This window comes from Magnolia sinica, chromosome 14, assembly GCF_029962835.1.
Source record: "Magnolia sinica isolate HGM2019 chromosome 14, MsV1, whole genome shotgun sequence".
Taxonomy (NCBI): Eukaryota; Viridiplantae; Streptophyta; class Magnoliopsida; order Magnoliales; family Magnoliaceae; genus Magnolia; species Magnolia sinica.
Window position 1 is genome coordinate 39,482,235 of NC_080586.1, and position 24,194 is coordinate 39,506,428.

Genomic DNA, 24,194 nt, shown 5'->3' on the forward strand with positions numbered 1-24,194 from the left:
CCACATTCGCCTTGCCCAGGTGGTACTAAAGATCAAAATTATAGTCATTCAAGAGCTTCATCCAATGCCTCTGCCTCATGTTTAGCTCAGACTGAGAAAACAAATACTTCAAGCTCTTATGGTCGGAGAAGAGGTCGAACCTCACCCCATAGAGATAATGTCTCCACACCTTCAGTGCGAAGACAACTGCTGCCAGCTCCAAGTCATGTATGGGGTAGTTCAACTCATGGACTTTGAGCTGGCGAGACACATAAGCCACCGGCTTCCCGTGTTGCATCAAGACAGCACCCAAACCAACTCGTGAGGCATCGGTAAATACAACAAATCCTCACCCTCAAAGGAAAGAGTGAGGGCAGGAGCGAACATGAGGTGGTCCTTCAGCTCCATAAATGCCTGCTCACAAGTGTCGCTCCAAACGAACTCGGCGCCCTTTCGGGTCAACCTTGTCAACGGGGCTGCAATATGAGAGTATCCCTCAATAAAATGTCAATAATAGCCCGTCAAACCAAGAAAACTGTGAATCTCAGACGCGTTCGTGGGCTGGCCCCACTGACGCATGACATCAATCTTCAAGGGGTCCACGCGACGCCCTGCCTCGTCACCATATGACTGAGGAACTTCACCTCCTCCTGCCAGAACTCGCACTTCTCCAACTTCAAGTAAAGCTGGTGTGCACAAAGGGTCTGCAAGGTAATCTCCAGATGCCACTCATGCTCCTCACGGGTCCTCAAATATATCAGAATATCGTCGATTAATACCACAACAAACTGGTCGAGATACGGATGAAAGACCTCGTTCATCAACTACATGAATACTGTGGGCATATTGGTTAGTCCGAAGGATATGACTTGGAACTTAAAATGACTATAGCGTGTCCGGAAGGCTGTCTTCATGATATCCTCATCTCGAACCTGAACTTGATGATAACCGAACCGCAAGTCTATCTTCGAAAAGAACTACACCTCCTACAGCTGATCAAACAAATCATCGATCCTTAAGAGCGGGTACTTGTTCTTGATCGTGACCTTGTTGAGCTCGCGGTAATCTATGCAAAGCCTCAACGAGCCATCCTTCTTCTTCACGAAGAGTACCGGTGCTCCCCACGATGAACTACTCCAACGGATAAACCCTAAATCGCGCAACTCGTCCAACTTCTTCTGTAATTCCCATAACTCCAATGGTGATATACGATACGGGGCCTTCGAAATAGGTACAGTACCGGGCACAAGATCAATCTAGAGCTTGGTGTGCCGATGAGGTGGTTGTAAGACCCGTATCCTAGTCCATACTGTTCCGTCGACTCCTGCAAACCTTCCCATCGAATTTCGGCAACCTGCGAAGTATAATTGACGTTTGGGTATGACCGTAAGTCGAATCTCATAGATTTGAGTCAACTTAATCTGAGACTTGTACCATTGCGACTGCACCATCACTGCGATTCTAATCCCGCGTCTTGTATACCAATCCGATACCCTAGCAGGGAGATGTGAGCAGACGTTTATTTCAAAGAAAACGCTGTGCATTTACAATCCCAGGAGAATCTCTACAACATATCCCATCAATCAATCAATCAATCCATCAATCAATCACTTCATGTCAAGTACACATCACCTTTCACCCCATCCCCAAGCAACCACCAAGTCAACTCTTTCTCACCCTCTCTTACACACCCATACATGTCAAGTACAATATCACCTCACACTCATCACTCACATCCATCACCTCTCTCCTTACAAGCCTCTCTCTCTCATTTCTCAACACATTCCCAAGCAAGTTAGAGAACTCACGTCCAAGCATTCCATATGAGAGAGAAAAGTGAGTTTGTGTATGGCCCACTTTCCCATCCCAAATCCATCATCCTAACCATTCAAACCTCATCTTCCACCATCAAAGTGAGACACAAAGAGATTGGCTTTCCAATGGATCGAGAAGATAGAACGGTGGGTGCTTATTAGGCTAGGTTTTCATATTTGGATGATGGGCCAAGTGAGGCATACTGATTGATGGTATGGATCTCACTTGGGACCCTAGATGTGGCCAATGGCCCACCTTGATTTTCTTATCATTCCATGATGGGGCTATTCTCCATGGACCCCATCATGATGTTTACTTTCTAGCCTAAAAAGGGGTTATCTAGACCTTACATCTTGGTGGGGAAGGGATCTCCATCGTTAATCTTTGATTTGATGGGCCCACATGCAATGGGACCCACTTGATGTATGATTGGATGCTTGAAACGGGGGGCCCATAGTGTCGGGGTCCCTCCATCACGCATGTCCCTCTATCTTCCTCTCTCTCTCCCTCTCTTTTTATTTATTTATGTTTTTGTGTGTGATGAGGTGGCCGTGTGGCCCACTTGGATGGACCCCACCATGAAGCATGTATTGGATCCAATCCTTTTGTAGGTGGGGCCCACTTTATATGTGTGTTGTTCCACACCACCCAGCCATGTGGTGGCCCACCTAAGTAGGGCCCACCTTAAATGTATTTATCTTACCAGTAACCATCCAGCGTCTGGACGTACACTAGGAAAACACAAATATTAGCTTGTTTCATAAAGCTTTGGGAAGGGCCATTTGTGTAGGCCTCATCTTGATGATACATTCAATCCACACCGTCCATTCCATTCTTCAGATCATTTTAGGCATTAGGCTGAAAAATGATACTGATCCGAATTTCTGATGGGCCATAACATAGCAAACTGTGATTTTTACCGTTGAAAAATCACCTGATGATTCTATACACCAAAACCCCTCGAATATTGGGCTTGTTTGGCTTGTCTTGAGATATGGAGAGTAATGGATGGTGTGGATTCCTCCGATGCGGGCCCCATGCATGAAAAACCATGAGAATACGCAATTTCAAAAAAATTAAAATTAAAATTAAACAGGCAGCGCCTGCTGCAGTTGACATTGCAGTAGAACGCTGCTGCGCTAGTGGTGGACGGACAGCAGACCCACGGCCCTAGCCGTGGGCCCCACTATGATGTATGTTTGTCATCTAAACCGTTCAAAGGGTGGGCCACTTCCTGAAGTGGGCCCCCTCCATATATTAGCCCCATCTAAAGCTCAGGTGACCCACATCATAGGAAATAGTGGGGTTGAACTGTTTGCCATTAAAAGCCATTTTTGGGTTCACAGAAGTTTCGGATCATATGAAATTTGTTTTTCCTCTTCATTCCAGGTCCGTATGACCTTATCAACAGATTGGATGGCTAGTAAACGTTGTGGTGGGCCCCACGTGGAACCCACCAATGATGTGTGTGTCTTATTAATGGTGAGACCCACTATGAGGGGTGTGTTTTAGTTACACCGTCCACAACAGTGGACGTGGAACCCACCATGGGGCATGTGTTTTATACATGTTGTCCACCCATTTTATAGGGACAGTGGGTCCCATTGCTGTTGACCTCAGTAGGGTCTATGGGACCCACCATGATGCATGTGCTACATCCAAACCGTCCAACCACTTTGAAAGCTCCTTTTATGACATAGGCTAAAGAATGAGTTAAATCCATAGTTCAAGTGGACCCCACCATTTAAAGTAGTGGACAATGATGTCCACCATTCAAAATTTCTAAGGGGCCATAGTAGTTTCCTAATAAGCTAATATTTGCTTCCACTTCATCTATCACTATGTTAGTTTATGAACAGGTTGGATGGAAAACATATGTTATGGTGGGCCTTAGGAATTTTAATGGTGGAAATCATTATCACCACTTTATTTGGGTGTCGCCCATTTGATGTACATATAGGGCCCGTTGGTGTGGCCCATTTGATGAACATAAGGCCCATGTGATTAGGCCCATCTGGATGTATTTGTGGCCCGTTGTTGAGGCCCACTTTGATATCTATAAGGCCCATGTTATGAGGCCCATTATGGTGTATTCAAAAGCCCAAGGGATATGGCCCATTGCAATGTACAGAAGGCCTATTGATGTGGCCCACTTGATTTATATAAGGCCCATATGAGGCGGCCCATTTGATATATCTGAGGCCCATGGGTTGAGGCCCAACGGGATATCCTTAGGGTCCATTGCAATGTGTGATGCCTCCATGGGTTGTGTAATGATGTTTTATGGTGGGACATGCCTTGGGAGCAATGTTTGTTTGACGTCCACATTGTAAGAATAATGCTGGTTTAATGTCCGCCTCCCTAAGGTCCATTGATAGGCCCATATTTGTTGTGTGTAGGCCATCTAGGCCCATCTTCGTCGTGAGGATAGCTCATCACCTTATAACATGCTTAACATAGTTCCATGAATCATGCCCATACGCATCATATGTATGCTTGATATGAGGAATGTTTGATCATAGCATAAGCCAGTTGGACTGAGACATTTACGGGACTCCTTATGAGATGGAGTGCCCCACATGATCGCACAGTATGTGCTGGATTGCCACATGATTTGATGGTGTGATTCTTGCATCTTGCATTTGTGTAACATGATCATTGTACGCCCTAGCAACATTAGGGCAGTGGCTCTACAGGCACATCATGGATGGCCGTATTGGATACCGAAAATACTTGGTTCTAGCACTGTGGGCACTTAAGATGTCCTTAGGTGAGAGTTCCAAAACCTTTTTGGTACTAGGAGATGCTCCAACGTCTAGACCGAGTGGATACACGAGCGCCCGAGTGAGGAGGCTATAAGCTAGGTTTAGTTTGACCAGCTCACAAATGAGTCCGCTATTGATGAGCCGGGTAGGTATTGGCAGACTACTGGTCAGGCAAATAGTGAGGTCTATTCCACTTGCTTGGCCGTGCAGCTAGGGAGGAGGCAGTCAGTGTGAAGTGTATTCGACCTTGGTGATATCTAGACGGGAACTGTACTGATATGTGTACTTGATGAGGACTAGCATGCTTGCTTTGCATCTCGCATATAACATTTGGCTACATAGGCCTCGCATTGCATGGCCTTGGTATGGCCAATAACATTCATGCCTTGCATCACATCGTTTTGGTATAGCTGATTGCATTCATGGACTTACCCACATATTTTCGCATTACTCTGGTATTATATACTTGACATTTGCCTTGCACACACACTTACACCACCCTCTAAGCTTTTGTAAGCTTTTGCACAATAGTTGCGTGCAGGTAGCATTGGACAACAGCAGCGCTGAGGTAGGAGTGCGCATCAGTTTATTTTGGAGCCTTTTGATCATCTTGTATTTTCCTTTCCGCACTGTACTTAAAGTTTTTGATATAGTGGATATGTGGTGATGTTGTTTTGTGACTTGGTTATGCTTGTTGTTATGTTTCATTACAAAAAAATTCATACTTAAAATCTTCCTTATAGGATCCCAAGATCGGAATCTGGCATGTGAGTGTCGAAATTCGAGAATGGGACACTACGGAGGCTGTCGGCACCGGATTCGGCAATCGAAAATTTTATGAGCCCATTTTTCGAGTTTTGGGCGTGACAGTAGTAACCCTGGAATCTCCTGTAACACATTGGGAAAACCACGAACGACCGGTAGCTGGCCAATACTCAAAGCAACTGACTCCTTAATGGTACACGACAATAGACAAGAAAGCTGCACTCCTCTAGGCTCAGTAACAAACTGGAACTCTGGCATGCTGGGTATACAGAACATGACCGTCCACGCGGAGCAGTCCAATATGGCGTGGTACTCGGTGAGCCAATCCATGCCCAGGATGACATCAAACTCGAACATCGGCAATAAGAACAAATCAGTAGGCAAAAAGATATCCCTAATCAGAATGGGGCAAGACGAGCAAAGTTGGTCTATCACCGACAAATCCTCACGATCAGACTCCAACGACAAACCGATTGATCAGTAGAAATCATCAGCTATAAAGGAATACGATGCACCAGAATCAAACAATACACGTGTAATGCATGCAGAAACATGGAGAGTACCCTCGACAACCCCTCCTGATGACTGAGGGTCCTGCTGAGTGGCATAAAATCTGCCTTGGGCCTGCTAGGGAGGTGCATGTCCCCTCTGAGGTCTCTACTGTTGCTGCTGCTACCGCTGTGGCAGCCTGATCTGCTGCCTCTGCTGCTGCGGGGGAGGTCCAGGTGGCTGATGCTGTGGTCGCTGCTACTGCTATGGGGGCTGCTGCGGAGGCTGATACGGTGCCCTCGGCTGTTGCTCTGCGGATGGGGACACTCGTGCCTATGATGTCCTATCCTACCGTATCCAAAGCAAGTACCTAGGAACAGTCCCGGAGGTGGTGCTGGGGGTGCCACTGGTGCTCGGAATGCTGGGTGGGTCATGCGTCGCTGTTGTGGACAATGTTGCTACTGTTGGGAGCTACTAGAGGGCGTCTTCCTCTTCTAATCTCCTCTCTAGTCACAGGCCCTCTGCAAATAGACCCAATCTACCTTATATATCTGAGCCCTCTGTACAATCTTCTCAAACGTCGGAAGCATGTGTCTGACCACACGACTCCTGAGAGCAGGACACAAGTCGTTCTCAAAACGGCAGGCCTTCTGGCCCTCATCATCAACAAGGTATGTCGTGAATCTCGATAGAGCGATGAAACATTCCTCATACTGGGACACAGTCATGTCCCCCTGGACCAGAGTTTCAAACTCTAGTGCACGCTGCTGCCGCACATGCTTGGGAAAGAACTTCTGGTCGAACTGGTCTACAAAGTCCTCCCAGGTCCACTCGAAATCGGCCGCTACCGCTCGGGCGATAGATGCCAACTAATGCTGAGCCTCACCCTTGAGAAGAAATACAGTTAATGGGACCCGCTGCTAGGTCGTACATCTCACGGTGTCGAATATCTTCTCCACCTCAGAGCACCATATCTTTGCTATAGTAGGGTCTGGCTCACCTCGAAAACGTGGGTGATCGTGCGGTCAGAAGTCTTTAAGAAGGGCGCTTGCATGCTCCTGTTCTACCTTGGTCGGCGTAACAGTGGGACGCCTACCCTGCCCCTGAAGAATAGTTATCATCACCTGTAGCATTTGCTGCAGCTGGGCGGCACTCACAGGTACGGTCAGATCCACACTGGTCTCGGGTAGAGGAGTGGCATCCTCAGGTTGGAAAATAGGAATATCTAGTGGTGGAGTGGGAGTCGCAGGTGGTAGAGTGGGAGTCGCAGGTGGTAGAGCGGGAGTTGCAGGTGGTGGAGTGGGAGTCGCTCGGGTCGATCTTCTAGGCGGCATATCCTACAGGAAGGAACAAGGGCCTATCAGACTTGAGAATTCTCGAAGGCATAAACGTTAAGGGTCTATGTCGGAAAATCTCTAAGTTATTCGAACTTGAGACCTATTCATTCTAACTTCATAGTAGATATGTGATGTGATCTTAAGGTATTCCCAAGTTATGCTCTGATACCAACTTCTGTCACGCCCCAAACTCGAAAATCGGGCTCACAAAATTTCGAATCGCCGAATCTGGCGCTAACATCCTCTGTAGTGCCCCATTCTCGGCTCCTGGCACTCATATGCTAGATTCCGATCCTGGGATCCTACAAGGAGGATTTTCAATATGATTTTTTTTGTAATGGAGCATAACCACAAGCATAACCAAGTCACAAAACAACATCACCACATATCCACTAAATCATAAAATTTAAGTACAATATAGAAAGGGAAATACAAGGTGATCAAAAGGCTCCAAAATAATCTGATACGTGCTCCTGCCTCAGCGTTGCTGCGATCTAATGTCACCTGCACGCAATAGTCGTACATAAGCTTACAAAAGCATAAAGGGTGGTGTAAGTGTGTGCGCAAGGCAAGTGCCAAGTATACAATATCAGAGAAATGCGGAAATATGCTGGTAACTCCATGAATACTATCAGCTGTACCAAGGCTATGCATTGCAAGGCATGAATGCTATCGACCACACCAAGGCCATGAGATGTAAGGCTTACATAGCCAAATGTCATATGCAAGATGCAAAGTAAGCATGTCAGTCCTCATCAAGTACGTATATCAGTACAATTCTCCTTTAGGATATCACTGGGGTCTATTACACTCCACACTGACTGCCACCTCCCTAGCCGCACAGCCTAGTAAGTGAAAGAGACCACACTATCGGCTTGACTAGTAGTCTGCCAATGCCTACCTGACTCATCGATAGCAGACTCATTTGCGAGCTGGTCAAACTCAGCCTAACTTACAACCCCCTCACTCGGGCGGATAAGACCACACCCCCTTCCAACCAACCATGACACAGTGGGAGATGCGGCCTACTGGTATTCGAAACTCGAGCGCTCATATATCCACTAGGTCTAGAAGTTGGAGCATCTCCTGGTACTAAAAGGGTTATGGGATTTTCACTTAAGGACATCCTACGTGCCCACAGTGCTAGAAACAATATTTTTGGTATCCAATCCAGTCATCCACGATATGCATGTGGAGGCCACAGACCTAATATCGCTAGGGCGTATAATGATCATGCCACACATATGCGAGATGCATGAGTCACACCGTCTAGTCATGCAGCAATCCTGCATGTACCGTGCACTCATTTAGGTAACTCCTATCAGTGACTTGCATAAATAATCTGCCCAATGACATATGCTATGATCAGTCACTACTCATTTCAAGCATACGTATGATGCGTATGGGCATGAGTCATAGAATTATACTAAGCATGTTATAAGGGGATGAACTATCTTCACAACGAAGATGGGCCAAATGGCCTACACACAACAAGTATGGGCCTATCAATGGGCCCTAGGGAGAGTTATAATGCAGACGTTTAACCAACATTATTCTTACAATGTGGACGTCAAACCATCATTGCTCCCAAGGCATGGCCTGCCATAAATATCATTACATAAACCATGGTGGAATCACACATTGTAATGGGCCTTATGTACATCCCATTGAGCCTCGACCCATGGGCCTCAAATGCATCAAAAGGGTCGTATCACATGGGCCTCAACAATGGGCTTCATACATCACATCAAGGTGAGCCTCAACAACGGGCCTCATATATCACATCGGGCTTAATTAAATGGGCTTAATCAAATGGGCTGAATCAATGGGCCGAATCAAATGGGCTAAGTCGAATGGGCTGAGTCGAATGAGCCGAGTTGAATGGGCCAATTCAAATGGGTCAAGTCGAATTAATCTATTTTTAAAAATCAATATAGAATATTATAAAAAATGAATCATATCAAAAGATCAACTGGACCATACCATATCTAACCGTGGTGATAATGTTTTCCACGGTTAAATTCCAGTGGGCCCCACCGTAGGGTTTATTTCCCTTCCAGCCTATTCATAAGGTCACAAAGACCTAGATTTAGAGGAGAAACAAATATCATATTGGTCCAAACTTTGAAGCCTAACGGTTTAATGGTGGACGTTTAAACCCACTGTTTTCTATAATGTGGTCCACCTGATCCAAGATCTGTCTTATTTTTTTTAGTCTCAAGCTGTAAGATGAGCTTGCCAAAGGGTTAGACGGTTTGGATGCAACACACCCATCGGCAGACCCCATATAGATGGACGACATGAATAAAGCACGTACCTCATGGTGGGGGTCCACACGTGTGGAATACAATATATACATCAGTGGGTCCCACATGAGGCCCACCATAATGTTCTATCCAATCTGTTGATAAGGTCACACAGACCCGGATAAAGAGAAAAAACTAATTTCATAACGATCCAAAACTTCTGTGAAATCCCCAGGGGTTTCAATAGTGGTCGTTCAATCCTACTGCTTCCTGCGACGTGGACCACCTGAGCTCTGTATATGGCACAACTTCTGGGGGTCCCACAACTAAGAGGGCCCCATCCAATGCATGGTATTGATGTTCATCACACAGCACGGTGGGGCCTACGGCTGGGACCCATGGTCCCTGCCTCTCCATCATGTAGCAGCGTAGGACACTGCTGCAATGTCCTTTGGATGATAGCAGTAGCTCCTTCTGCTTTGTGTTTTTTTATGAATATTTGTGGTTTTTCATAGGTGGGGCCCGCATCAGGTGGATCCACTCCACCCATTGGATTCTAGGACTTAAGACGGACCAAACAAGCCCAATATTCAGCACTTTTTGGCGTGTAGAAACATCAAGATGGGCCCTAACTAATTTGAACAATAAAAATCACTGTTTTCTAAGCTATGGCCCGCCAGAAAATCAGATTGGCTTCATTTTTTTGGCTCAACGCCTAAAATGGACTGAGAAATAGGATGGAAGGCGTGGATTAGATTATACATCAAGGTGGGACCTATATGATTGGTCCACCCAAAGTTTTGAATCAAACTGATATTTTTTTTGTTAACTGGTCAGTACACCACACCGTCAGTTCACACTTCACCATGTGGCCATGTCCATCGTCCCTGAACCCTTGATGGTTTGGTTACAACACATTTTTAAGGTGGGCCCCACCTACAGACGTGCTAGCCACCAAATGGCTGGATGGTTTGGATAAGACATACATCAAGGTGGGGTACATCCGGGTGGGCCACACAGCCACATCATCACACAAAAAAAATGAAAAAGAGAGGGAGAGAGAGAGAGAAAGAGACACATGCAATGGAGGGACCCCGGAACCATGGGCCTTTTCATGCATTTCAATCATACATCAAGTGGGTCTCAATATATGTGGGCCCACCAAATCAAAAATCAACGGTGGAGATTCCTTCTCCACCAAAAATGAAAGGTCTAAATGATCCTCATTCAACTAAGAAAGTAAACATCATGATGGGGGTCCATGGAGAATGGCCCCATCATGGAATGATCATGAGAATCATAGTGGGCCATCAACCACATCTAGGGTCCAAAGTGAGATCCATACCATTAATCGGTACGCTCCACTTGGCCTAACATCCAAACATGGAATATAAACCAATAGAACACCCACCGTTCGATCTTCTTGGTCCGATGGAACGCTGATCTCCTTGTGTCTCACTTTAATGGAATATGATGAGAAATGAAGGGCTAGGATGATGGATCTTGGGATAGGAAGCGGGCCACACACAACACACTTTTCTCTCCTTGGAGTGCTTGGACGTGCACTTCTTTGATTGCTTAGAAAATGTGAAGGGAAAGAGAGAGAGAGAAAGGGTAGTGTAAAGGAGGTGATAGGTGTGAGTGATGGATGTGAGTTGAAAGATGTACTTAACTTGAGAGTTGACTTAGGGTAGGTTGCTTGTCTTAGGGAGAAAGAAAGCATGGGTTGAGTACTTTGATTGATTGATTGATTGATGGGATGGGTTGTAGAGATTCTCTTGGGTTCATAGATGCATGACGTTTCTTTGAGATAAATGTGGGTCCATATCTCCTGGCCAGGGTATCAGATCAGTGTGCAAGACGTGGCGTTGGAACCGTAGCGACGGTGCGGTTGTAATGGTACAAGTGTCGGATTGAGCCAACTCAGATCTATGGGATACGACTTAGGGTCATACACAAATGTTGATTATATGTCACGGATTGTCAAATTTCGATGGGAAGGATCGCGGGAGACTACGGAATGGTACGAATTAAGATACAGGCCTTACAACAAGCTTCAAGTATTTCAAGTGAATGAGTTTGCAGAGTGAATGATGTTTCAATTGTTCAAACTCACAAACAAGGTATGGATGACCCTAGATTGACCATAGAATGAGTCATATTCATTGCATATTTTATATGGGTCATTTTCATAAGTTTATAGGTCATTTCCTCGACTAGTGTTAGTCTTTGTTTGACTAGTCCAAGCTCTGGCTCGACCAGTCCAAGAGTTTTCTCGACCAGTCTGAGACTAGTTGCAAAATTTTAGAATTTTCTGTTAGACTGTCGACCAGTCCTATAGACTGTTCGACCAGCTAAGTAAACAGTGCTCGACCGGTCATGCAGTGCTCAACTCAAAGTCTAGCAACATATTTTGGTCTCACTCGACTAGTCGAGTGCATTGCTCAACCAGTCGAGTAATGACCTTATCAGTCGAGTAACGATCTTATCTTATCGCGTCAAAATTTTTGAAATGTGGTTGGTCCTTCAACCAATCGAATTGACCCTTAAACCAGTCAAGAGAACAAAATTTTAACCTATAAATAGAGGACGAATCTCAGAGTTTTTCATTCATTCCTAGCTTAATCAAGCCAACAATCTAAGAGATAAGTTCCTGCATTTCTTAAGCTATATTGTGTTCATTTTAAATTCTCTTAAATAGCTTTTTGTATTTAATTTTGTGATCTTCATTCAACTCTATTTCATTAAAGAAGGGAATTATGATTTTACCATCTTTGAGATGAAAATCAAATCAAGCTAGCCTAAGTTGAATTAATCTAAAACTCATTTAGACCTTAAACCTTTCATTTGTGAGACTGGACATTGAACATCTTCGTCGACATCGGATTGGTTCTACCGGGCTTCATCAGAAGGAGAATCTTTAGATAAGTACAATTTAATTTTATGTATCTTTTATGATTTGTGAGATTCTACCAGGAAAGTCTCACTTTGGTTTTGTCTACGGTAAGCCAAAAATCTCAGAGTTTGGGCTTTTTATAATTGTGTAAGCATATCTAAAAACACAATTGTGAAGGTTTTAAGGTGAACCTTGGAAAACCTTATTTGATAATGAAAGTTAATATCTCGAGGGAGTGGATATTAGGAGTGGAGTAGTTGTGTGGCTGTTTTTCAAACAGTTGGTGTACACACACGAACCACTATAATTCTCGGTAGTTGGTGGATGCTTATGGTGATGTATGTGTGGTGCTGAATGTTGTAATTTCCTTTTATGCACTCACGGTGAATGTTGTAATAATTTAAATTATTTCCTTTACCTCCTAAGTTTGAGCTTTTGATACTTACAAACGTTCTGGAAATCAGGTTGTCCTACCATAAACCTTGGTTTTTGGTGTAAATTTGTCGTTAGAACTTGGTTGGTATCAACCTCTCAATACTTGTGCATTTATGGTTACTTATAATTGTACTATCTATCTTTGTTTATCTTTGTAATTTTGCATTTATTTTTTAATTTGACATAGTCCTATTCACCCCTCTCTAGGACTTTTAGCTTAGCCTTTTCAGCTATAATTAATCATCCCTCATAACGGGCTTACTAATGATGCGTATGAGCATGTATCATGATGTTATACTAAGCAAGTTCTCAATGTGTCGATTATGTTACACAAAATGCGAGATGCATGAGTCATATCATCTAGTCATGCATCAAACATGTGCATATCGTGTGATCATGTGGGGGCACTCCATCTCACAAGGAGTCCCATAAACATCTCAGCCTAATGGCATATGCTATGATCAATCATCCCTCATAACGTCATATCAATGATGTGTATGAGCATGTATCATAATGTTATACTAAGCATGTTCTCAGTGTGTCGATCATGTCACACAAAATGCGAGATGCATGAGTCATACCATCCAGTCATACATTAAACCTGAGCGTATCGAGCGATCATGTGGGGGCAACTCTATCTCACAAGGAGTCCCATAAACATCTTAGCCTAATGGCATATGATATGATCAATCATCCCTCATAATAGGCATACCAATGATGCATATGAGCATATATCATGATGTTATACTAAGCATGTTCTCAGTGTGTTGATCATGTCACACAAAATACGAGATGCATGAGTCATACGATCCAGTCATGCATCAAACTTGCACGTACCGCATGATCATGTGGGGCCAACTCCATCTAACAAGGAGTCCCATAAACATCTCAGCCTAATGACATATGCTATAATCAATCATCCCTCATAACAGGCATAGCAATGATGCGTACACTACCAAAAAAATAACCAATGCGCCCCGACGGCTTTTAACCGTTGGCGACCGACAAATCCTAATAACCCATTAGCTTAGGCACTAGGTTATTAAGCCTTAATCGCAAGTGCACTATTAAAAATGTGGTATACAAGGCCCACCACAATATGTGTGTTTGATCTAAGCCGTCCATCCATTTTTATAGCTCAAGTTAGGGTATGAGCCAAAAAAAGAGGTAGATCAAAAGTCCAAGTGGACCATTGTAGGAAACAATAAAGATTAATTATATACCAGGTGTGTTCCAGTTGGAGCTTCGATCTACCTTCTTTTTGGTATCATGCCATAAAAGTAAGCATAGAAATGGATGGACAGAAAGGATAAACAAAATACATCACAGTGGGCCCCATAAGCCCCTAAATGGATGGCCAATCTCTTGATCCACTTAGTGCCTGCCCATGCGAAGCTTATTGGCTGGTGTACCTCACCAACAACCTAGCTGCTCGTTTACATCACCAAGTTTGGTGGATCCCATCATGTGGTATAAGTTATATCCAAACTGTCCATCCACTTGGTGAGTTGATCGTAAGGCTTGAGCAGAAAAATAATACAGATTCAAAAATCAAGTGGACCACACTATAAAAAGCAGTGGAGGATTGAACGCTTGCCATTGAAATCTTTCCGAGGGTCACAAAAATTTTAGATCAACATGATATTTATTTTTTCTCTTCATCCAAGTCTTTATGACCTTATAAAAATATTGGATGGAAAGTAAATGTTATGATGGGCCCTACGAATGTTTTAACGATGAGAATCATTGTCCCACTGCTATTTGTGGTGTGGTCCACTTGAGAATTGTAAATTACTCATTTTTGGTATCAAGTTCTAAAATGATTTATCCAAATTGATGAACGGTGCAGATATGATAAATACATCATTATGAGGCTCATTTAACTTTGATCTCCTTTGAACCGTTCGTACAACTAGGAGCTCGAGGACTGTCAGTGCTCATCTTTGCATGACACGTACCCACATAGCTCCATGTGTGTCAGTGCTTTCTCTCTTTTGCCCTTGCCCTAATCCCCTTTCCCTCTCGCTCTCTCTTCGCCCATGATTTCCCTCTCTCTTTGCCCCCTAACCTCTCTCTATATGTGTTTGATCCAAAGAAGGGAGGGAAATGAAATGACGCCCTCCCTACCCACGCATGCCTTCTTTCTCTTTCTCTGAAGCTCGATTGAAGACTCATTAACAAACACGAGGTATCTCTCTCTCTCTCTCTCTCTCTCTCTCTCAATCTCTCTCATTCTCAATGTTGATTTAGGAATTTGGGGATTTAGTAACTTGTGGATTCCCAATTCGATGTGGACACTTATTTAGGGATTTGGGGATTTTAAGGCTTACAAATTTGAATGTGGAACTCGAATTGGGGATTTTTTTTTATATTAAAAATTAGGGATTTTGGGATTTTAGAATTTTAGGGATCTTGAGGATTTTTGTAATTGGGATTTTCACCTTCTATCTTCTTTTTTTCTCATTTATTTATTGACATGAAATTGTGGCTCCACCTGATGAACAGTCAGGATCTCAATCTCGTGTGGATCAAGAGTCCTATTGGCAAATTTATTTTTTTAAAAAAAACAAAGAAGAAAAAAGAAATTTTGAGCCAAGCAAGTAAGCAATAGTAATTTATTAATTAATTATTTTCTGTAGGTTTTTGTCCTACCAGGAAGTGTCTTGTGCTTATCATGTCCAAGCCCCATCGATTTCATTATATATTTTTCTGCAATTTATCTTGGTAGGCTTGAATTCATAAGAGTTTTCTTCAATTATTCTAACTAGAATCCTCTTTTCTCCTAACACTGCAATTTGTTTTATTTTAAGTGGTTATGGTATGGAAGACCGCTGCAAGAGCTTACGACTTAGTTGCTCTCAAGAATTGGGGGCTAGCTACTCATATCAACTTCCTGGTATGTTTGGGTGGTGATTGTATCTGAAAATTTGAGATTTTGATTCATTTATTTCATGACATTCAGCATTGGAATTGGGATGATGCAGTTGGATAACTATTGTAAAAAAACTTGAGGAAATGAAGAACATAAGTTCTTCAGGATCTTCTGATGCTTAAATTCCTTAGAATTGATAATGAGCACTATTTTCTAAACATCATATGATCCCTAAGTAGATTAAAATCTCATTTTTCCATCCATACTAGCCAATGTGGGTTTTTGAGTCTTAAAAAAAGTGTTCTTTTTGAAGGATTATGATTAAGCTTTTATAGAAAACAGGCCAATCCATGACTTAGGTGGGCCACACCACAATCAATAGATAAGAGTGGATGCCTACCCAGTGAAACCTTCCTGACTTAAGGTGGGCCACACCACAGGCAACAGTCGTGATTTTCTACAAACTGTACTCATACCTTGTTATCTTTGAACAAATGTAGGCCCTGTTTCATATATAAAACTTGTGCAAACAACTTGATAATGAAACATTGTTGAGCTTTTCCTCTTTCTTTCATTTGTTAGACATTGTGAACATCTACAATGAAATAATAATTGCCTTCATATTTGTTGGAGTTAGGAGGTAAATAAATGTATAAAGACAGTAGGAATTGGTTTTATGATGTTTCCCAAATACACTACCCATCAATAAAAATTATTGGTCTTGTAAGGAAACTACTCAAAGTGAAGATAGTCACAAATATCTTGGGACCTATGTTAAATCTAGCGTGGGTACCTTTCACAATTGTTTGTGTCTACGATGAGGATTTGGTAAGTCTGATATATTGGATGTCTTCACAACATGACTCAGCTATTATTGTTGAATTTAGCAAATGATCTTTTTGCTGGATAAGCAAAGACTAATATTAAGCTTTTCCATGTCTCAGGAGATAAAAATTAGTCGAATAGAAGAGAAACAGGTACCATTTTTATGAGACTATATAGAATCTCTAAGTAGTTGGATGGTTTTTGAAAAGATGTATATTGTATTAATGTAGTTGTTGTTTGTATGAAAAATATGATACATATTGTTGTTATGTAGCTTATGCTTTGTGAGAACCCCTAAATTTCTTTATCTATGACACCCTCTAATTGAATGGTCAGGATTGTTTAATAGATGTGATTGTGGTGTGTTTCCCTTGCCCATCTTCATACCCATCAGGTGAACTTTCTAGATGTAAGCCCCGTATCCTAGACTGTACCGTTCCATATACTTCCGCGGTCTTCCCGGTTGAATTCCAGCAACCTTCGACCCTTAACTGGCATTTGCACGCGATCCTGCGTCACACGCCGTCAACCTGAATCGACTCAACTCAAGACTTGTACCCTAGCGACCGCGCCGTCGCCGCGGTTCCAATGCAGCGTCTCGCGCACCGATCCGATACTCTAGCCAAGAGATGTGGGCCAGCGTTCAATGCAAGGAAAATGCCACGCGTGCGAATTTTGAGAGAATCTCTACGACTTGTCACATCAATCCATTAATCAATCAATCCCATCATGTCAAGTACATGTCAAGTACACATCACCTCTCACCCATCCCCAAGCAATCCCCAAAGTCAAAAAGTTTCTTACAAGCCCATACTTTTCTTATAACATTTACCCCTAAAGTCAAAAAGCTCTTACACACCCATCACTCACCACATCCATCACCCATCCCTCCCTCTTTACAACCCTCTCTCCCATTTTTTCAACTCATTCCAAGCAACCCAAAAACAACCCCACGTCCAAGCCTCTCTCATCTCTCCCAAGCTACAAGTGTGGTCCACTTCCTACCCTCCATCTCCCATCTCAACCATCCAAACTCCATCTCCTCCGTTAGGATCAAAGCTAAGGAGCAAAGGAAGCCAAGGGAGCAAGAAGGAGGCGGTGGGTGATCTTGGATCTCCACTTATTTGTTTGTTTTGTGATTTAAGGGCCCACTTGTGGTGGGACCCACCTTGATGTAGGCTTTGTATCAAAGAGGGGCCCATAGTGGCGGGGCCCCTCCATCTTCACCGATGTCTCTCCCTTTCTCTCTTTCTCCCTCTCTCTTTTTATGATCATGGCCCACATATGATATGTATTTTTACCCATGCCATCCAAATAGTGGGCCACTAGAACCCTTTTTGGGGCCAACATGACCGGGTGGTCACCCAGGCCCGAATGAAAGGGAAACACAAATATTAGCTTGATCCTAAACAGGTGGTCCATGTGGGACCCACCTTGATGGGGCGTATACCCACACCGTCTGTCACCGTGGAGGGTGCACTGACGCTGGGGGTATACTAACTGTGAAGTGTTAACTGACAGTGGGTGCACTGACGTGGGTGTTCAGTGAAGTGTGTGCAAACGGTGGGGTCCGTGGGACCCACCCACATCATCCATCCATTTTGGTGGGCCACGCCACATGCATGTGGTGCATCCACCGTCCAAGGACGGTGGGACCTAGACCACAGTTCACGTGGTAGACTGAGTAAGAGATACCTCGTTTCAATGCTGGGACCCACCCAGCTCTATAACTCAGGTAGCAGACCTAGTGAAAGATGCCTCGTTTCAACACGTGAGGTCTTGGTACCAATCCCTGTGGCGGTGGCTAGCATGGAGTATGTGTACTAACATGGGCGTGTGTTGACGGTGGGGTCCAGGGGACCCATCCACGACATCCATCCGTTAAAGATGGCCCCACCATGATGCATGTATTGTGTCCACCGTCCATCTGACGGTGGGACACACCCCATGTGTGGGGCCCTCCAGGCCACGGCCTGGATGTTGCATTTACATATATATATATATATAATTATATTATATATATTATTCATTATATATTATATATTATATATTATATGTAAGCATGAGGGTGGGCCCTACGTGGGACCCACCTTGCCCCTTTAAATGCATAAAGCTGCTTAGCAGCAGCAACTTTATATAAAATAAAGATATATTATATATAGTATCTTATATACCTTATTTGTATGGAACGATGGGCCCTACATGGACCCACCTCTGCTTAAAAAAAAAGAAGAAAAAGATGCAGCAATGCTACTCTCTCTCTCTCTCTCTCTCTCTCTCTCTCTCTCTCTCCTTCTCTCAACGTCAGCAGCTAGTTTTGTGGGTCCCATCTGTTTCACTCACACCATCTATCTATGGGACCCACCATGGTGCACGTGTTCTATCCAAACCGTCCAACCATCTGTGAGATCATTTTAGGACATGGGGTAAATGGGTGAGATCTAAAGTTCAAGTGGACCCCACCATTTGCAATAGTAATGGGGTACAATGGCATCCACCATTTAAAACTTCTTAGGGGCCACTGTGGTTCCCACTCAAGTTGATATTTGTTTTCATTTCACCTATCTCTATGTTAACTTATGAATATTTCGGATCTCTCAAATATACATAAGGGTGGGCCTGATTTGATATACATGAGGCCCATCGGTGCGACCTATTTGATGTACGTGAAGCTCGTGTGTGTGGCCCATATAGTGTGGACTATGTGATGTGACCCGCTTGACATAAGAGGCCTATTGAGATGTATTCGAGGTCCTGGTGCGAGGCCCACCTGTTGTGTGTATTTGAGGCCCGATGTGTTGTATGTTGGCTCGTATGACGGGGCCTATGTGATGTAAATGAGGCCCATCATGATTGTACGTGAGGCCATGGGCCGACTATATGTTTAGCCGTATGTAGGTCATCCCTTGGGAGCAATGTTGGTTTAACGTCCACATTCATGGGCAATGATGGTTAGATGTCCTCATTGTGACCTTACCTTAGGCTTTGTTAGGCCCATTCTCTTCATGGGTTAACCCAAATAAGTGGGCCCCATTCGTTGTAGACGAATGACTTCATAACCACGGCCGATTATCGAGGCCGACGCTGATTATCGACCCTGATTATCGGTGCTGGTTACCAATGCTGATTATCGGTTTTGATTGTCTAGGCCGACACTAATTATCGAGGACGATTACCAATGCTGATTTACGGTGCCGATTGCCGAGGCCGACGCTGGTTATCGATATCAATTATGAGTATGTGACCGCATAACATCATAATACATGCCCATACACATCATCTGCATACTTGTGATGAGATGAGTGATTGATCATAGTACAGGCCTTTGGGCAGATTGTTATGGGACTCCCTGGTAAAGGGAGATGCCCACATAAGCGCACGGTACGCGCATGATTGCTGATGACTAGATTGCGTGATTCATACATCTCGCATTATGTGACATGTATACTGTATGCCCTAGCGACATCAGGGCCATAGTTACCACAGGCATATCGTGGTTGGCAGGATTGGATACCAAAAATCTTATTCTACATGGGGTGCTATAGATATCCCTGGGTGAAAGTTCCTAAACCCTTATGGTACTAGGAGGTTGCTGCAACGTCTAGACCGAGTGGGTGCATGAGCGCCGAGTGCCGAATACCGTGAGGCTGCGCTTTTCACTGTGTCGTGGTCGGTTGGAAGGGGGTGCGGCCTTACCCGCCCGAGAGGAGGGGGCAAAGCTAGGCTGAGTTTGACCAGCTCGAGGAATGGGTTTACTATTGATGAACCGAGCCCGATATTGGTAGGCGGATAGTGAGGTCTCTTTCACTCACCTTATTGCGCGCAATGGGGCGACAATCTAGTTCGGGTGTACTAGACCCCAGTGATATTCCAGAGTTGAGTTGTATTGATATGTGGACTTAGATGAGGATTCACATACTTGAGTTGCATTTTGTACTACATGGCCTTGGTACGGCTAATAGCATTCATGGATTCATCAGCATATTCCGCATTACTCTGATACTGCATAATTGTATTACTACCTTACGCACACACTTACACTACCCTCTAAGCTTTCCATAAGCTTATGCACGACTGTTGCGTGCAGGTGACGTTAGACCGCAGCAGCGCTGAGGCAAGAGCGCATAGCAGATTATCTTGGAGCTTTTTGTCCATTATCATTGTATTTCCTTTTATGCTCATTGTACTTGTAAAGTTTTTTATCATAGTGAAAATGTGATGGAGTTTTTTGTTGTTGTTTGTGGGTTATGCCTTTGGTTATGCTTATTACGAATCAAACCGATGTTGCAAATTCTCCTCGTAGCATCCCAGGATCGGAACCTGGCGAATGGGAGCTGGGAGCCACGAATGGGGTACTACGGAGGCTGTCGGCGCCGGATTCGGTGATCGGGAATTTTGTGAGCCTGATTTCTGAGTTTGGGGCATGACAGAAGTTGGTATTAGAGCATAACTTAGGAATAACCAAGAACAACATTACATGTCTTTTATGAGTGATTAAATCCTAAGTTCGGATAGCCTAGTGATCTTTTATTACAAACCCTTAATGAGCGTGCCTTCAAATGTTTTCAAAGTTGATAGGCGCCTTCGCTCTTTCCTGTAGGACATACCGCATAGGAGAGTGACCCGATCGATTCCCGCTCCACTACCTGCGACTCCCACCTTACTACCTACGATCCCCACTCCACCACCAGAGATTCCTACTGACCAGCCCGAGGATGCCACTCCTATACCAGAGACCGGTGCGGATCCGACCGTATCCGTGAGTGCTTCCAGTTACAGAAGATGTTGCAGGCTATGACAACCGCACTTCAGGGGCAGAGTAGACACCCCGTTGTTTCACCAACCTAGGCAGAGCAGGAGCCCACAAGCGCCCTTCTTCAAGAGTTTTGAAGGCTCGATCCCCCGCGTTTTTAGGGTGAGCCAGACCCAACGGTAGCTGAGAGATGGTGCGCCGATGTGGAGAAGATATTTGATACGATGGGATGCACGACCGAGTGGCAAGTCTGATTAGCCGTATTTCTTCTCCATGTTGAGGCTAAGCACTGGTGGGCAATAGTCTCCCCTGCAGCAGGCGCCGATTTTACATGGACATGGGAGGACTTTATTGATCGATTTGACCGACAGTATTTTCCTGATCACATTCGACGATAGCGGGCGTTGGAGTTCGAGGCCTTGGTGCAGGGTGATATGACGGTGGCTCAGTATGCCGCTCGTTTTGTAACACTGTCTAGATTTGCACCATACTTGATAGATGATGAGGAGCGGAGAGCCCGCCGATTCGAGGATGGTTTGCATTACGGTCTTCGAGGTTGTGTTATTGGGCATAAGCTCCCGACTTTTGAGGAGGTGGTGCAGATGGCCTAGATTTTTGAGGTTGAGTGGGCCGGTTCTTAGTCTGATCGTGGTTAGAGGAGAGACCAGAAGAAGTAGGGTCCTTCTAGTGATTCTCATCAGGGTCGACCACAGCAGAGGCGCATAGGTCGCCCAACCTTCCGAGCGCCAGTAGCACCTCCATCACCACCTCCGAGGTAGTTCACCAGCTCTTGTTTTAGGTGTGGTGCGACGGGGCGCCGTATGTGGGAGTGCCCTCGCCCCCAGCAGCAACAGTCGAGAGGTCCACGACAGCCTCCACCGCAGCAGCAGCAGAGACCCCCACAGCAGCAGCGACAATAGTCCCCACCATTAAGGCCACCTTAGCAACAGCATCAGCACCAGCCTCTGAGGCCGCATCAGTAGAGGCAACAGTTTCGACCGCCTCAGCGATAGCAGCAGCAGCACGCTCAGAGGGGATAGGCACCTCCCTATCCAGCTTAGGCTAGGTTCTATGCGGCTCATCAGGACCCACAGTCATCGGGAGGAGTTATCGAGGGTATACTTTTAGTCTCTACATGCACTACACGTGTGTTGTTTGATTCTGGTGCATCGCATTTGTTTGTGGCCGAGAGTTTCTGCCGATCGACTGGCTTGCTGTTGGAGTCTGATCGTGAGGGCCTGTCAGTATCGACTCCCTTGGGAAAGACTACAGTGTTGGGCGGATTTTGCTCATCTTGCCCCATTCTAGTTGGGGATACCTTTTTGCCTGCCGATTTGTTTGCTTTGCCGATGTCTGAGTTCGATGTCATCTTGGGTATGGATTGGCTTGTCGAGTACTACGCCATATTGGACTGCTCCATGAGGACATTCATGTTCTGTATACCCGGCGTACCGCAGTTCCAATTCATTGCAGAGCCCAGAGGAGAGCCATTGTCTTTTTTGATGTCATGTGCCATAGAGGAGCCCATAGCGATGAGCATCGACCAGTTGCCTGTGGTTTGTGATTTTCCCAATGTGTTCTAGGAGATTCCGGGATTACTGCCTCGTCGACTCACCGAGTTTCAGATTGATCTCGTGCCCGGTACCGCGCCTATTTCGAAGGCCCCGTATCGTATGGTACCGTTGGAGTTGTGGGAACTGCAGAAGCAGTTGGACGAGTTGCGCGAGTTGGGCTTTGTCCGTCCGAGCAGTTCACCATGGGAGTACCGGTACTCTTCTTAAAGAAGAAGGATGGCTTGTTGAGGCTCTGCGAAGACTACCGCGAGCTCAATAAAGTCATGATCAAGAACAAGTATCCGTTCCCGAGGATTGATGATTTGTTTGATCAGTTGCAGGGTGCACAGTTCTTTTCAAAGATTGACTTGTATTCCGGTTATCATCAAATTCGGGTCCGAGAGGAGGACATTTCGCAGACAGCATTCAGGACGCGTTATAGTCATTTTGAGTTTCAGGTCATGTCCTTCGGACTGACCAATGCACCCACGGTCTTCATGTAGTTGATGAACGAGGTCTTCCGTCCGTATCTCGATCAGTTTGTTGTAGTCTTCATCGACGATATTTTGATCTATTGGAGGACCTGTGAGGAGCATGAGCAGCATCTGGAGGTTACATTGCAAACCCTCCACGCACACTAGCTGTATGCGAAGCTGGAGAAGTGCGAGTTCTGACAGGAGGAGGTGAAGTTCCTCGATCATGTGGTGACGAGGGAAGGCGTCGCAGTGGACCCCTCGAAGGTTGGGACAGTGCATTAGTGGGGCCAGCCCACAAACTCGTCCGAGATCCGCAGTTTCCTTGGTTTGGCGAGCTACTACCTGCGTTTTATTGAGGACTTCTCTCGTATTGCAGCCCCGCTAACCAAGCTGACTCGGAAGGGCGTGGAGTTTATTTAGAGCAATGCCTGTGAGTGAGCATTTTTGGAGTTGAAGGACCGCCTCACGTCCACTCCTGTCCTCTCTCTTCCCTCTAGGAGTGATAGATTTATTGTATTTACTGATGCCTCGCATATTGGTTTAGGTGTTATTCTGATGCAGCATGGGAGACCAGTGGCCTTCGCGTCTCGTCAGCTCAAGGTCCATGAGCTGAACTACGCCACGCATGATTTGGAGCTGGTTGTAGTTGTCTTTGCACTGAAGGTGTGGAGACACTATCTCTATGGGGTTAAGTTCGAGCTATTCTCTGACCACAAGAGCTTGAAGTACCTCTTCTTGCAGTCTGAGTTGAACATGAGGCAGAGGCGCTGGATGGAGCTCCTGAAGGACTATGACTTCAATCTTCAGTACCACCCAGGCAAGGCAAACGTGGTGGCGAATGCCCTCTGCTGTTAGCCATGAGGCCTGGTGGCGCATATGATGATTCAGGAGTGGTGGATGCTTGAGGATGTAGCAGAGTATGATTTTGAGTTCGACCTGCAGTCTTCTATCGTGCAATTATCAAGCCTGTCGATTCAACCCTCTCTTG